Below are 17,387 nucleotides of genomic sequence, written 5' to 3' on the forward strand. Positions count from 1 at the left end.
TATTTCCTTGAATTAAGCCTTTGTTATCCTTAGTTCCTAGCAACCCAGAAGGAAAGTCCCAACCAGAGACTTGACCGACCCAGGGCAGACACTGTGCTCCCCGGCATCAAAATGGTCCAAGCGAAGTGCCATTAATACTTCACTATAAGTCAAGAGCATGGTCATGGGCAAATTCTGTCTTGATTCAAAGAATAACAACTGGATTAGGACCCTGCTGTGGTTAGGAAATGCATTTTTAGGAGCTTTTTTGGTAGAGTAATTAGGATTTTCTCAGTATAGTATCATATCATCTGCAAATAGTGAACACTTGACTTTTTGCTTTCCTATATAGATGCTTTTGCTATCTTTTTCTTGCCTAAGTACTATGGCAACCATTTCCCGTACTATATTGAACAGGAGTGGTGAGAATGGGCCACCTTGTCTTGTGCCTGATCTTAGAGGGAATGCTTTTAATTTTTCCCCATTAAGATTAATTATTGTAATGGGTTTTTCAATATTGAGGAATGTTCCTTCTAATCTCATTTTGTTGAGAGTTTTTGTCATGCTCTATCTTGTCGAATTCTTTCTCTGAATCAATTGGCATGGGTTTTGGTTGGTTTTTTTTTTTTTTGGAGGGAGGTGTTGTTGTTTGTTTGGTTTATTGCATGTGTCTAACCAGTTTTCCCAGCAGCATTTGTTGGAACAGGCTCTCCTTACTCCATTTCATATACCTAGCCTGTATTATGAATTAACTGCCCTTATATTAGAGGGTTTACCTCTGAGGTCTTAACTCTGTTCAGGTGGTCTGCTTGTTCTAGTATCATGTGCTTTTGATCACTAAAGTTTTGGGAAAAGACAAGTTTGAGAGCAATCACTCCCATCATTTTCTCAGCAATGCTTGGCTTTTCTGATAAATCTTTCCTTCTCCTTTTCTGTTTGTATCTTGGGAGAGTGTTGTCTGTTGCACACTGGGCTGTCCACATGACTTATTTCTAGATCTTTGATAAGGGATGCCCCCTGAGATTTACTGAAGGAGTTAAAAGATATAAGCAGTGCAGAGGATTGACTAGGTACTGACCCATGTGCCTGACAGGCCAGTCCCTTAACCCCTACACTGTCTTTCTGACCTCTGCTAGTTTTTTGGTTTATAAGAAATTTAAAAGTATTTTGTATATGTCCAGAGAGATTGCCATAGACATTTAATTTGCGAATGCATTGTGTCTGTAGGTTGGTCACCTTAACGATGTTGATATTTCCAAGGTATGAACATGGAATATGTTACCATCTCCAAGTTGTGTTCAATTTCTTTTATAAGTGAAATAAAAGTTTCATCAGATATTTCTTTGATTTGCTTCGTTTAACTGGTTCTGAGATACTTGGGTTTTTAAAGACACAATCATAAATGGGGTAATTTTTTTTTATCTATATCATTATGTGTTTACATAGGAAGCAACTGGTTTTTTTTTCCTCTTGGTGATTCTAATTTTTTTTTCATTTTTATTTATTTATTTTTTTACAGTTGTAGATTTACAATTCCTTTTCTGCTTGGGTTTCAATTATACAATGATCAGATACCCATCCCTCCACCAGTGCCCATTTTTCACCATCCTGGATATTATCCCTCCCACCCCCATCCCCCCATCCCCCCCTGCCTCTGTGGCAGGGCAATCCCCTGTGTTCTCTCTCTCCGTTTGGGTGTTGTGGTCTGCAAAAGAGGCATTGAGTGGCAAACATGTTCAGTCCATAGTCTACTTTCGACATGCATCTCCCCTCCTGGGAGGATCCTCCAAACATCCTTTATTTGGTGCTCCTTTCTCTATCTGAACTGCCCTTTCCTCTAGGATACCCGGCTGGCCTCTAAGTTATGGGGTAATCCTCCTGGTGCTGATCTCAGCTATTCTTGGGTATTAATCTCATACTTTGTTACTTTATATCCCCCAGATGAATGCAATCTTTCTATGTCTATCCCTCTCTTTCTGACTCATTTCGCTTAGCATGATACTTTCCATATTGTACCACTTGTATGTAAAGTTCATGACTTCATCTTTTCTAACAGCTACATAGTACTCCATTGTGTAGATGTACCAAAGTTTCTTTAACCAGTCATCTGTTCTTGGGCATTCAGGTTTCTTCCAGTTTCTGGCTATTGTAAAGAGTGCTGCAATGAACAAACAAGTGCAGATGTCACTTCGACTATACATTTTTGCCTCTCTGGGATATATTCCCAGGAGTGGTATTGCTGGGTCAAATGGGAGCTCAATTTCTAATTTTTTGAGAATCGTCCATACTGTTTTCCAGAAGGGCTGAACCAGTGGATATTCCCACCAACAGTGAAGGAGTGTCCCTTTCTCGCCACATCCACGCCAGCATCGGTTGCTTTTGTTCTTTTGAATGTGGGCCAGTCTCTGAGGTGTGAGATGGTATCTCATTGTGGTTTTGATCTGCATCTCTCTGATGATTAATGATGTAGAGCATTTTCTCCTGATATTTATATGGAACAATAAGCCCCCACGAATAGCTAAAGCAATTCTTGGGAAAAAGAAAATGGGAGGAATCAACCTCCCTAACTTCAAACTGTACTACAAAGCAGTAATAATTAAAACAGCATGGTACTGGAACAAAGGCAGAACTGCAGACCAATGGAACAGGGTTGAATACACTGACATCTCCCCTCAATCATATGATCATCTAATCTTTGATAAAGGTGCAAGTAATGTGAAGTGGAGTAAGGAAAGCCTCTTTAATAAATTATGCTGGCATCATTGGATGGCTACATGCAAAAAAATAGGCTCAGAACTCTGCCTAACACCATGTACAAAAGTAAGATCAAAATGGATTAAAGACCTCAACATCAGACCAGAAACCATAAGGTACATTGAAGATAAAGTTGGCAAAACCCTCCATGATATTGAAGCTAATGGTATCTTCAAAGATGCCACGCCACTGGCCGAGCAAGTGAAAACAGAGATAGATAAATGGGACTATCTTAAACTAAGAAGCTTCTGCACCTCCAAAGAAACAGTGACCAAAATACAAAGACAGTCTACAGAATGGGAAAGGATATTCGCCGAATACACATCTGACAAGGGGTTGATATCCAGGATATACAAAATACTGGTTAAACTCCACAAGAAGAAAACATCCAACCCCTTCCAAAAATGGGACAATGAAATGAACAGGAACTTTCTCAAAGAAGAAATCCGAATGGCAAGGAAGCAACTGTTTTAAGTTATTGTTGTTGTTTTGTTTTTTTCGACATGGACTGTGTAACCTGGTATTATACTGTATAGGCTTGTAGTTTCTTGGGTTTTTTATCTTTAGGTTTTTACACGTACAATATCATGTCATATGTCCACTGCAGCACTGTCCTCGCGATGTCCATTGATTTGCTCCAGCAGGCACCAGTAACGTCTCCATTGTGAGACTTGTTGTTCCTGGTTGTTTTGCATATCGAATATGCCACAGAGAGCCTGCCAGGCTCTGCCACGCGGGCAGTATACTCTTGGTAACTTGCTGGGCTCTCTGAGAGGGACACAGGAGTCTAATCCGGGATGGCCACATCAGCAAGGCAAAGCCCCACCACTGTGCTATTACTCCAGCAAGTCATATGTTATTAGTAAATTTTGAGTTTTTTTTTTTATTTATATTAGTGAAACACCATGAGGAACAGTTGTAGACTTACAAATGTCTTCCTTATGTCTTTGAGTCTTCTTATTAGGTTCTCTTTCAGCTGGCATCCTTTGTGCTTCTTGGATCTGGATGCCTGCATTCTCAGCTCTGGGAACTTTTTTTTTGTCTTTTAAACAATTTTCGTAATGAATTAGTGTGAGGTACAGTTAAACTTACAAACTTTCATGCTTATGTTTTAGTCATACATTGATCGAGTACTCATCCCACCACCAGTACTCATTCTCCACCACCAGTGTTCCATGTATCCCTCGCACCACCCCCACCCCATCCCCATCTCCCCTCTGTGACAGGCACATTCCCTTTTACTCTCTATTTCTCTCCTTGAGGGTGTTGTGTTTGCAATGCACATATTAAGTGGCCATCATGCACGCTCTATGGTCTACTTTCAGCACACATCTCCCATCACTAGCGGGCCCTCCAAGCACCCTTTACTCGATGGTCCCTTCTCTACATGAACTGCCTTTTCCCCCAGTATGCGGGGACTGCTTCCAAGACGTGGAACAATCCTCCTTGTCCTTATCTCTACTGTCCTTGGCTGTTAGTCTCCCATTGTGTTATTTTATATTTCACAAATGAGTGCAGTCTTTCTAGGTCTGTCCCAGTCTTTCTGACTCATTTCACTTACCATGAGACATTCCATGTTGATCCACTTCGATGCAAATTTCATGACTCCATTTTTTCTAACAGCTGTGTAGTATTACTTGTGAAGGTGTGCCCCAGTTTCTTTAACCAGTCATCTGTTCTCGGGCACTTGGTTTTTTTCTAGATCCTGGCTATTGTCAACGGTGCTGCAAAGAACTTACTGTTGCAGATGTCATTTCGACTATACTTTTTCTGCATCTCTGGGATATACTCCCAGAAGTGGTATTGCTGAGTTAAATGGGAGCTCAATTTCTCATTTTTTTTTTCAGAAATATTCATACTTGGGGTATGGTGCCGCCAGCAGGTCAAACTGTGCCTGTGTGTCGAGTGCATCAGCCAACTGATGGCGCCTTCAGATTTTCAGATACCCCACAATTGCTGCATGCCTTTGGCCAGACCTCAAAAACTTAGGGCAAAGTTTGCCAAGAAAGTTAATGGCTGAAAGTTAGGTGTGTGGGAGACACACCCACAAACTACCTCGGGCTCACCTATATAATTAGAGGATTGGCCTCTCTGGTTTCTGATCAAACTGCTTAACTGCTATGATCCCAGAGACTCAGAAACAAATCTCAAACACCAATGGCTTTTGGCTGAAGTGCGTCCAATCCCTGCTGTAGGTCACAGGCACTGGGCCACCAGAGGTGGAAATAGGTTTCGTGCTTTGGCCTGTTCCCCTGGCAGCCCAGTGGGCGCCATCCTTCAGATTGTCCTATGAAATAAATAAAAACAGTTATTATTAAATTTTAAAATATTTACATAATAAAAGATTGACAACAAATGAAGCTGCCTGTTCCTGTGTCTCAATGGGAACAAATTGCTGGGCTCTTACTGGACCTGTGAGTCAGATTCCCAGACCATCCTAGCCACTGCCGTCAAGGGCATTCTGGCCTTGGCAGAAGGTCTTGCAGCCTCAGCTCTCGCTGTAGGAGTGCTTATCCTAGCTGAGCCCCTGCGGGAGATAAGCTTCATGTGGAACTCGGTCCCTTTGCTACTCAATGGGCCTGTTTGCACCCTCCATCCTCCCATTTTTCCTGTTTCTTTCACAAGTGAATTTCCTGTATGCTAATAGCCTTCAGCCCACAGTAAGTTTCTATCCATCCAACACCACGTATGTTCCTTGGTTCAGGGTCTTTTCTGGTAAGGAAACACAGGGCAGGGAAATATGACTCAGTCTGTAATTTAAAGAAACATCATCTTCCTTCTGTTTTCTCTCCTTGGGTCTCTTGATCTTTTCAGGCGCACCTGACTTCCCTCTCTGTATGAAAGAGCCCTAGTGAGGAAACACTCTCTAGACTGTTGAGAACAGGAAGGGGAAGGGGAAGGGGAAGGGAACGGGAAGGGAAGGGAAGGGAAGGGAAGGGAAGGGAAGGGAAGGGAAGGGAAGGGAAGGGAAGGGAAAAATAAGGGAACAGACTGGAATCTGCCTCCCCGCCCAGAAGTAAGGTGGCCACTGCTTCAGAGATTATTGGAAAGCCAAGTATGAGCCAACGGTGATAGGGCACCTGCAGTCTCATGGGAAGGGGGGCGGTACAGGTTCATCCTTCACACCCTCGGGGTCACGAGATGCCCCCACGAGCGCCTCTCCAGCACAGCCATAACACCAGATGCACAGAAACCAATCTCATAATTATCTGGCTCTTTGCAAAATCCAAAATCGCGCAGCCACTATAGCGGCCGCACAACATTATATGATTCTCGTAACTAGCTATAGAAAACAAAGGATTTCACGATGCCTTTTCAGCAATTCTGATTGTTGGTGGGAGGGAATTCTAAACAATAATGGTGCATCTTTTGTCAAAGTAATGAATGTAATCAATGTAGTGAAGAGGTAAGTAGAAATCATGTGCCTCACAGGCATTGTGTGGGGTGGGGGGTATATTGGGATTCTTGGTGTTGAAAAATGAGTTCTGGTGAAGGGAATGGTGTTTGATCATTATATGACCAAGATTTAAACCTGAAAGCTTTGTAACTTTTCCCACAGCGATTCATTAAATAAATATAAGAAGAAAAAATAAATAAAATTATGAACAAAAGTAAGGTAGAGTTCATGTCCAATTCAATCCGTTAATAGGTGGCTTGATAAATAGCAGTGCTGCTAGATTGAAAAAGGAACAAAAGGGAAGGGAAAAGGAAAAGGAGAAAAGAAAAGAAAAGAAAAGAAAAGAATAGTTGGTGTTGGTATAAGGAGTCCTGTTCTATTAGTAATGCTAATAGGGCAGACCTGGGATCCTTGGAGACGCTCTATGGTTCAGAGGGCAGTAGGGCTGAGGTGAGTGAAGAAAGGACATCGCACTCTCACCAGGAGCCGTTTCGGCAGTCAATTCCTTGTGCATATTGTGACACTGTGACATTTCCTGTAACTCTTGTTGGCTTTCCAAGATCATAGGATCTGATCTGCTGCTCTACCCAAAGCAGCAGCATCTAGTCAGAGCACTGGCGGCTCTGCTGAGAACGGGATGAGACTGAGTGTGAAAAGCAAGTGGTATCTGCAGTGGAACTGGGAATGGGAGGAGCAGTCTGTGGACCTTACGATGTGCTGCCTGGGCTGTATTGTCAGGTTTCTAGTGAGTTCTTGCTTCTGCAGATAATCCCTCATGCTGGGAGAGACTGAACTGCATGAAAATTTGGGATGTTGAGAGTCCCAGAGCTTCATGACACCAATGTCAGTTTAGAAATGAGGTGCAGGGTGACAGACAACAGAAAAGACTGCTGAATCCCAAAATGTCACACAGAGGTATTATCTCTTTCATTATCCTCCGTTATTGATTCTCCACAAAGGCAAAGGTAGAGGTTTTCAAGGCCTTGAATGCAGCCGTGAATCAAAGGTACTTGTTTGTGCTCACTCAAAGGGTTCTCCATTGCCACCATAGTGGCCCATAGCGCCCCCTGAGGAACCTCTTGAGAATTAGGCTTATCCGCTTCCAATATATCCCAGAATAACCAATAGGAGGTTTGAGACAGTTTACAAATGTGTGCACACTCAATATAAGAGCTCTGGGAAGAATGTGTTAAAACAAGGACCACGCTTATCTGACACCAAGAGATTTAACAGCAAGAAGGGAGCAGTGGGCAGTGGTAGGGCCCAGAACTGCCCCATCTGTGACCTGGGCTCCTCTGTTAGAGCGTATGGCAGTTGGGTACCTTTCTTAACTGAACCCAAGCACTTCTATTAAGTTCCTAATAGGACTACGGAAGCTCGGTTCTCACTCTAGGTGGCAGAGCTCATGTCTTCTCAAGTTCAGAGGCTATCTTCATCTTCTCTCTCAAAAGGAACCACCGAAGAAAGTAAAGAGGTACAGCACACGGCCCAGTAGGTGCTCTATGAATTCTCTATTATTAAATTTCAGAACCGTGAAACGTGAGTTAAAACAAGAAAGGTATGAAAATTAAAGTTGGAAAGGTTATATGACCTATTCTAGATTAGAGTAAGGGTAAAGTCAATGCCAGTTTAAACCTAGCTATGTGTTTCAGCATCAGAAAAGGGGTCTCTTAGAGTATATTTCCAAGGACTCTGAATGATCTAGAAATGGTAATCTAGTCGAATAGCAATTTATTTATTAAAATCATGCATAGCATAGTAAAAAAAAACCCAATCTCAGAAAATAAATATCATGTTAAAATAACTGGAAGACCCCGGGTCAGGTAGAAATTCATCTTAAAGTGCATTTGGGAAAGAACCCAAAAAACACTTTCCTTTGTATAATAATAACAACGCTCTTGCTTGTTTATAACAATGCCTGTTGCAAGCCGGGTAGCCCTGTCACCTCTTCTGGTTCTGCAATGGAGGCATTTATGGGACTTTCCTTTTTTAAGCCATGTTACTCACTTGTGTCTACAATCTCTCATTTCTTACAACAGTGACCAAATGACAAACCCTTGTTTTCTAAGCTGTCTGAAGAACACATAGTGACTGACCCTCAGCCTTCCCTTTGTCTTGGTCATTTTGGCTAGTTGTTGGAAGATGGTGGTTGTGGTAAAAGAACACATTTCTTTTTCTCTTTTTTCTTCTTCAAAGACATAACCTGATTCTGGTAACTATACCTAAAGCATAGAATCTGAAGCAGGTACAAACCAGGTAAAAATTGCTCTATTTAATGTCAACTCATATAAAAAATAAAAGTGCACTGAGTCTAGGGGGCGGAGAGATGTACAGAGCACAAGGTAAATATCTTGCACACAACCAACCCAGATTCAACGCCCTAGAATTGCGAGATGCAGCCGGTCGTAGCCCTGGACATCACCATGAGCACTGACCGGTGTTGTCCTGGAGGCTCCCTGTCAGGGCCCTGCACATCCCCGGAGGCCCTTAGTACTTAGTAATACCAGCATGGCTCCTGTGATTCCAAGCACCTGAGATTCTGAACTCTGGCATTGAATCATCATCTCGATTGAGAAAAGTGTCTGAGGTTCTGTCACTGAGAATGCCCCGGCTGGACTCCTGAATGTCACTGGGAGTAAATAAATAACAACATAGAAAACATTATTTCAGAGTTTCAAAACAATTGCCTGTTTCAGGAATTATGCCTCTTGTGATTACTGATGGTAAATTTCTGACAGCTTCATTGCTTCACCTTCCTTGATCATATTAATGCAAGTAAAATACCAAGTAACATTCGGACTGAAACTACATTTACTGATTGATAAAGAAATTCGTTACTGAATCAAATATAGATAGGCATGTATTGACATTTAAATTGCTAAATTGTAATTCACTGAGACCATATACTGAACATGAGTAAACTTGTTTCAAACAATATCATAGGAAAATCAAGTGTTTACATAGGATTGGTAATAAGTATTTTGTATTTTATAGCTTCCCATTACTTACTACTCTAAACTATAGTGTTAATAAGATTGTGGTAATTGTATATAGTTCCCCAAACGAGTGATTTGTTGACTTTTGCCTTCACACTACTGGTCATGAGTCATATGTCACTTGCTTGTCTTTCCACCCTCCATCTTCCACCCTCCCCCTGCTTTTCCTTTCCCTACTTATTTATTTAAAAGTATTACCAACCAGTGAATATAGTAAAGAAATATCATGGCAGCTAGGAACAAAATACTCCAACTGCCTTGAAAATCAGTGCCTAGATTGCAGATGGTTCCTGTTCGTGTTTGCTGCATGTCTTTGAATCTCTGAGCCAGGTGGCATATGTGGTCATCTTCTCCTCCTCTGACTGATTCTAGGCAAGCAGGTTTCTCTGATTTAGAGATGCATAGTGTTCTTTTCACAGTATAAATCCATCAGTCTTGCATTTCTAAATAGATGATAGTAGAAATAGGTTCTTTCATTCTGAGGTTTTAGTATTGTGAGTTTCATTATTCTTAGAGCCTCAGTTTTGTAGTCATTACAGCAGTAATTGCCGTTTCCAAAGTCTTGTTCAGATGACATTTAAAATTGGATCTCGGAATCCAGAATATTTGATCTAAAAAAGAAAATGTAAATTAGAAACAACAAAAAATGCTGCTTTGAGTTCCAGTGTGTTTCTGTCATTAAGGTGATGAATTTACAGCGATTTCTAAACTATATTCTTTATCATCTAACTTTATGAATAAGACTTTTGAATTTAAGATAGATGTTTTGTATATTCTGGTGCAGGTATTTGTAAATGTTCAAGAATTTGTGCGATTTAAAAATGCACTAATTTGGCATCTAAATTTCAGTGGTTGTGTATGAGTGATGATACAGATGCTAAAAGAAGCACGAGATGGAAAGAATAAAGTTAAAAATTCTATAACTTAGTTTCATTTTTCTGAATTTTTTCGTGTATTTAGAGGTCTAGAAAATATACAAATTAAGCAGGTGCTACAATAATAAAACTGTGATAGAGAAAAATATGGACAGTACTGTCTCTGTTTATGGAGAAGGAGGAAGATCAGTGAATATATTTAATTTTGTTAGTTTTACCTTTGGGTTACACCGAGCAGTTCTTAGGGTTTACTCCTTACTGTGCTGTATTCAGGGTGCTACACTCAGATGTCACCCAGGTCCTCTGCATGCCAGGGAAGCTCCCTGCCCGCTGATATTAATTCTTGTTTGTTTTTTGCCACATTTGCCCAGCAATGCTCAGGGTCCCTGCTGTCTCTGTGCTGAGGAATCACTTCTGGTGGTGCACGGTTACCATATCGGGATGGACCTACACCCTGCGCATGCAAGGCATGTGACCTCCCTACCTTAGTACCGGCTGTCCTGTCTCCCGGGCCCTCCATGTCCCATTACTCGCCCCCCCCCCCCCCGTCCCATCTCATGGCCCCCAGGTAGATTGCAGACTACTAGCCATAAGCGTAGATCAGGGAGCCCAGGGGGAAAGACTGAACATGCTCTTTGCCAGAAGGTGCTGAGTGATCTGCAGGAGGGTGCAGTGCACTGAGGGAGGGGTGCAGTGCTCTGAAGGAGGGGTGCAGTGCAGATCCCGGGGTGCATGATCTGAGCTCAGGTGCTCTGTCAGCCAGCTTCCCTGTGCGCTGCGGGGTTGCAGTGTTCTCAGGCGCCCAGCAAGGGCTTGGGCTTAAGGCTCGTGACCAGGCTCGAGGGTATCCCAGGAGAAGGCAGGAAACGTTGGCCCCTCCCATCACCCTGGCCCTTGGCGGGGAAAACATGTGGGGAGAAGGCACCAGAGCCTGGTCCCCCAGGCCGTCCCTGCCAAGTACCAGATCCTCACCACTCACTGCAGCCTCGCCGAGAGGAGGGTGTGTTTTCTCCTTGGGTTGGCTCCTTGGCGATCCCCTGGGTTAGGCAGTGCCTGTCGTCCCAAGGAGCAGTTCCTGAATAGGCCCCGCCTGTTGGGTCCACAGGGACTGGGGGAGGTTCATAGGCAGGCCCTGTGCCGCAGAGCAAGTCCCAGCGAGGTGTGCGGAGAGATGCCCCTGCCGAGGCGCGTTGGGGGTCCCCCACGCCAGGACGGGGGAGGGCGCAGCACCCAGGGTTAGCCGCAGTGCATGAAGATGTGGCTCCGATGCAGAAGATTTCCTTTTTCTCCTATGTTCTCTTCTTTTCTTCTGTGCTAGTGGATAAATGGCGAGCAGAAAGTGAGAAATCAAGCTACAGGGAAAGCAGGAGTTCAATCTGCATTCGCGCTCTTGGCAGACTGGCACACGGAGACAGAATTCAGCATCGATCCCAAGCCCAGTGCGATGAGATGCTGCTGCAGAACAAGGGGCACACAGGTATTGGGCCTCCCCTGCAGGAGCATCTTGGTTCCCCTCACGGCTGAGCCGCTTTGCTCTTGCCGCTGCCTCTCTTTAAACTAAGCTGATACGGTTCATGGGCTGGAGCGATAGCACAGCGATAGGGCGTTTGCCTTGCACGCAGTCAACTGGCCCACTGGAGTTCGGCTCCTCCGCCCGCTCAGAGAGCCCCGCCAGCTACAGAGAGTATCTCGCCCGCAGGGCAGAACCTGGCAAGCCACCCATGACGTACTCAATATGCCAAACACAGTAACAACAAGTCTCAGGATGGAGAGGTACTGGGACCCCTCCAGCAAATCGATGAACAACGGGAGGACTGTGACTGTGACCTGTGATATGGTCCATCTGACTCGATCTCTCGTTAAATAGTGCTGTCTTCTAGTGATCGATGTTTACCAAGCCTGGAGTGGACCTTGCAAAGCAAAGCAAACTTTATTCCGAAATCTGAAAAATGAGCTGAATAAGATTACTGCATTTTGTTGTAGTAAGAATTTCCTTTCCATTAAACTGTCATTGTCTTGTGATGTTGTGTGTTTAAAGTAAGGACCATCTTGATTTTAGACTGTCAGCGATTTAAAAAAGCTGTTGGCTTGGCAGGTTTCCTGTACAGTCTGGCTACCGGATCTGAGGCAAAAAAGACTTTGATGTCCTCTTATTTCGATAATTGACCAGAGTAAAATTGGATAGAAAAGGAGAAAATTAGCACCTCTTTTTCTTTATAGCTGACCACTTTTTCGGTTTTTATTCCTTAGACTAAGGGTTACAAACATGGCTTTTCTATATTATGTAACACCCTAGGCATTTTGACAGCTCGCAGTTTTCCAGGGTGCTTGATTGATTTTCCCCTGTCCGGATTGTCATGTCGATGTGTGGACTCTCTGTGGGACCAACTCCAGGCAATGTGTGTGGAGGATGAGAAGGGTGAGAAAGGAGAATCTTACTAGGATTTGTCAGGCGACAGCGTCAACTCAGCGGAGGGCTGCTTGAGGATTGGGGTCATGAACAAATGTGTTGATTTTTAAAACTGCATCAGAGGTGACAGGGTTAGAACAGTGCTTATGTACACACATGTCCTGTAGAAAATCACTGCCCCTCCTCCAAACCCCCAGAATGCCCAAGGCTTCCACCCTTGCCTCATGACCCCTCTAGTGACCCTCATCCTTCTTCCCTCTCTTTCTCTTGAAATCATTTCTGTATTCCAAATCCAGAATATTGTTGTCACTAGATACTTTTCATCCCTTGCTTTTTGTGGGGCCAGGGGTGCCTCCCCAGTGGTGCTCAGGAGGCCTTGGTGATCCCTGGGTGATCTGAGGAGCTGAGCCAGTGCTTCTGCGCCAGGGTCCAAGCATGTGATCCAGGCAGGCCCACGTTCTCATGTCCACCCAGGTCATTTCAGCAGCCCTTCAGAGCTGCCTTGGCATGCTCTGGGAAAACTAGCATATCTCACCAAACATCCCCCTTCAAAGTAGTGGAGGCGCGCCCTCTGGCGGATATTTTACTTTCCACAGTGAGCGTCAGAAAAGGACCTTCCTAGTCTTAAAAACAAGTGGAAACAAAGATAAATGTGACTGCACTAAAGGCAGAAGCTCTGAACTTCAACGAAATGATGACCAGAACATAAGTATAGCACACGAACGGGAGAAATATTTACCCAACATTTTTCTGAGAGCGGTTAATATCCCCTGTGAAGAATTTTGGATATAGCCATTACTATAACATATTGCCACAGTGGTACGCAAATCTTAGTGGTACCTGAGTATAATAAAAAGTTATTAGTTAGATAGAAAAAACGTTCAGAAATGTTTATCAGATGTTACTGAGTACTGAATTCGCTTGTGGAGTTCTAGTCCTAGTTTTTGAAGCACTATTAGTTTTCGTATTTGCATTTGGGAATAAGCAGCAATTCATCATTATTATTTTCTCTGTATATTGCTATTATTGTCATTTAATTAGTGATTCACTTTAAGAAATTACAAAAGAAGAATTGCAAAATTAAAAGTGAATTATTTCGTTTAGGTAAAATTCACATCATGTTAAATGCCCGGGCCCCAAAGGAACCACAGCTGCTGGTAGTGCAAGACTGGAGGGCTTCAGTCAGGCGCGAAGGGCCCTGCTGCCAAGCAGTGGCCTCAGGGCCGAGTTCTCTGTCACTTGTTCTGTCTCTTGTGTTCTATCCCCAGCTGCAACTCCCCACTTCCAAATAACTTCACAATATCCTGTTTCTCAGTAATATAGCATATATACGATCAGCATAATTAAAAAGATGTGCTCATTTTATCTTATGGGTCTACACATTGGAAAATATCCCCATTGTATTTATAATATATAAAAGATATCTTATAACATGTATATATGTGTATGAATAACCTGATAACTTGTGTATAAAGAATATGGAGAGTATTTTTATTTCCCTAGTGTTATTCTGTCTATATGACAGGATACTCTATATGTAATATATATACTCAACTTTTGGTTTTGGTCCATAGTCTACTAACTTTTGATATGTTGCCAAGGAAAAGTCTGAGGTATCATTTTTGTTCCTTTGTAGATTTGGATGCACATCAGGACACTTGAAGAATATGTTTATGAGAGGGATAGCTTGGCTGTGTGTGCATGTCTACTATATTATTAAATCTGGAGAGCAACAGCATAACTTGATATGTAAAGATAAAGAGTATTGATTGTCTTCATGTTTAATAAGAAAACTTTTAAATTTTATATGCGAAGGAAATACATTATGTTGTCATGATAACACATTTTGAAGTATGTGTAACACATGCCTAGCAGTTTACAACATGTTGTTTTTATACAGATGATGTTTTCAATATCCTGCCAAGAAGAAGGTTTTAAAATATTGATGCAAAGACGAGTACTTTTATCAGAAGATGACGCACAGAAACTGTGCAAGGAATATGACCGTGAAGCTTATTTTGAAGACGTCATAGAAAACATGATCAGGTGAAGTGATTTCAGGTTTAGAAAGTGTGATATTTTTCTGAATCATTTAAATATTTTCCTAACCCTGTATTCTGTTACCATGGACAAACCTATATAGTCTATAAATATGTGCAGGAGCCTTTTATTTTTTTATTTATTTATTTATTTGCTACTATCCTACCCACCTCAAATCACAGCCCAAATTCTATCTACGCTAGTCCCTCTGGTGTGTCATGGAGTAATGGAAAGTCCCAGGTAAAGTTGCTGGAGCTCAGTTGAACCAAATCTAGAAATTCACGGTGTGCCACTTCAAGCAGAGAACTTTCTGATTTTCAAGGAATTTGATAATCATAAAGATTACTGGTCCTAGAAGCAAAATGGAATAACAGAAGTAAGATATCAGAAAACGAAGTCAAATCAAAGGTGGACTATACAGCCAGCAGGGCACATGCATATCCCAGCCAGAGTAGAACAGTAATCTAGGAAGCACCCCTGCAGACCTATGGCCCTTCCCTTGCTTTCCCTACTTCCGTCCTCTTGTAAACATTACTCGTATTCCAAGTGAAGGTAGACTTCTGAATCTTGATAAAGGATTACTCTGACACTTTTGATCCGAGTATCACTGAGTCATTGGGTCAGGCTCTGACCTGCCTGCCTGGTTGGCTGAGAACCACCAGAAATGGCCCGTGAGGTCTCTTGAGCATTGAGGGGCAGGGCTGCAAAAGAAAGTAAACAAATAAATGCATGTGTATTGCTTGTAACTAGTTATCTAAGGGGGTCATAAATTCAATATTTTTTTTTCTAACAGTGCTTCATGTCCTTGCTTTGTCAAGAAACAATGGTTTCCGGTACTGGAAAGCGATAATGGGACCAAGTTTTGTTGATGAAGCCAGACAATATTTTCCAGGGAGGTTTCATGTTAGAGGTATGAAACATTTTAAATGGGAGGCATTTTAGTATTTTTAATATAAAGTAATGCCTGTTTTTTTTTCTTTTTGGGTCACACCTGGCAATGCTCAGGGGTTACTCCTGGTTTTGCACTCAGGAATTACTCCTGGCGGTGCTCAGAGGACCATATGGGATGCTGGGAATCGAACCTGGGTTGGCCGCATGCAAGACAAATGCCCTACCCGCTGTGCTATCGCTCCCGATAGCACAACGGTAGGGCTTTTGCCTTACAAACGGCCAACATGGCCGACCCGAGTTTGATTCCTCCGCCCCTCTCGGAGAGCCCGGCAAGCTACCGAGAGGATCTCGCCTGCACGGCAAAGCCTGGCAAGCTCCCCGTGACGTATTTGATATGCCAAACACAGTAACAACAAGTCTCATGACGGAGACGTTACTGGGCCCGCTCGAGCAAATCGATGAACAATGGGAGGACCGTGAATGCCTGTTTATTTATCAAATAAACTAAACATATTCCAAACTTACATCTCTTTCAAGACTGAAATTATTTTTTATGGATTCCTTTCAGATAGTATCAGCATCAAATTTATTTATGAAGGGTCTACAAATATGTTGTTGGTGTTACATTTTAGAAAGGCTAATAAAGCCATATGTTTCAAATATACCATCTGACATACCCCCAAATTATCCTCAAAAATTGGTTTTATTGTCATATTTATACTTGAGATAACTATAATACAGGAAACTGAACTGCCATTGTGTGATTAGCAAACAAATGTCGACAAAATTGTAATTTGTGCTTGAGCCCTGCTTGGGAGCATCCATGCCTTCTCTCTTCTTTACCTCTAAGTGTCAATTACCATGTGGTTATCTTTAAAATTTTAAATTAATCACATCTTTCGTGCCTCCTACGAATCTGTCTACATCAGGGGTGATCTAATGTTGCTTGGTAAACTGTAGGTAATCTATAAACAATGTTCCATTGTCTTATGTTGTATTCTGTGATATTGTGCTTTAACAGTTTTAACTTCTTTATCTCAAAGTTTATGTGATCAATTTGCAATGTAAAGTTTCCCTATCAACCAACTGAATGGGAGCATTTCATTAGAAGTTGCTGAAAGGGAATACAGTATTTCTTCCCCGCTGAATATACACAGCGGGTAGGGAATTTGCCTTGCATGCAGACGAACTGGCCAACCCAGGTTCGACTCCTACACCCCTCTAGGAGAGCCCGGCAAGCTACCAAGAATATCTCTTCCACATGGCAAAGTCTGGCAAGCTACCCATGACATAATCGATATGCCAAACACAGTTTCACAATGGAGATGTTATTGGCCCCGCCCGAGCAAATCAATGAACAACCTAAGGACAGTGACAATGACAGTAACAGAATATACTTTAGCAATGATTAAACCTGACTTACCACTTGAAGAAAGAGGGAAGCCTTTTTAAATGTGTATATTATTCCCCAAACTTTGTTAATTTTAATCTATAGAAGTGTTGAGAAAATACTTTGATGAGCATTCATACACTTTTTAAAAAAACTTTTATTGGTGAAACACCATGAGGTACAGTTGTACACATACAAATTTTCGTGCTTGGGTTTCCATTATACAGTGATCGAGTACCCATCCCCCCACCAGTGCCCATTTTTCACCACCACTGATCCCAGTATCTCTGCCACCCCCCATCCCTTCCATCCCACCCTGCTTCTGTTGCAGGGCATTCCTTTGTGTTCTCTTTTGCCTTTTGGGTGCTGTGGTTTGCAAAAGAGGCATTGAGTGGCAATTATATTTGGTTTATAGTCTACTTTCAACATGCATCTCCCATCATGGGAGGATCCTCCCAACACCCTTTATTTGGTGCTCCCTTCTTTATCTGAGCTGCCTTTTCCCCCAGCATGTGTGACTGGCCTCCAAGCTATGGAGGAGTGAAACTTCTGGTACTTATTTGGCTATTCTTGGGTGTTAGTCTCCTATTTTGTTACTTTATGTTCCCCAGATGAAGAGCATTCATACATTTGTGTTTAGATTCAACAGATAATT

The sequence above is a fragment of the Sorex fumeus genome, unplaced genomic scaffold (genome assembly GCF_029834395.1).
Source record: "Sorex fumeus unplaced genomic scaffold, SorFum_2.1 ptg000032l, whole genome shotgun sequence".
NCBI lineage: Eukaryota > Metazoa > Chordata > Mammalia > Eulipotyphla > Soricidae > Sorex > Sorex fumeus.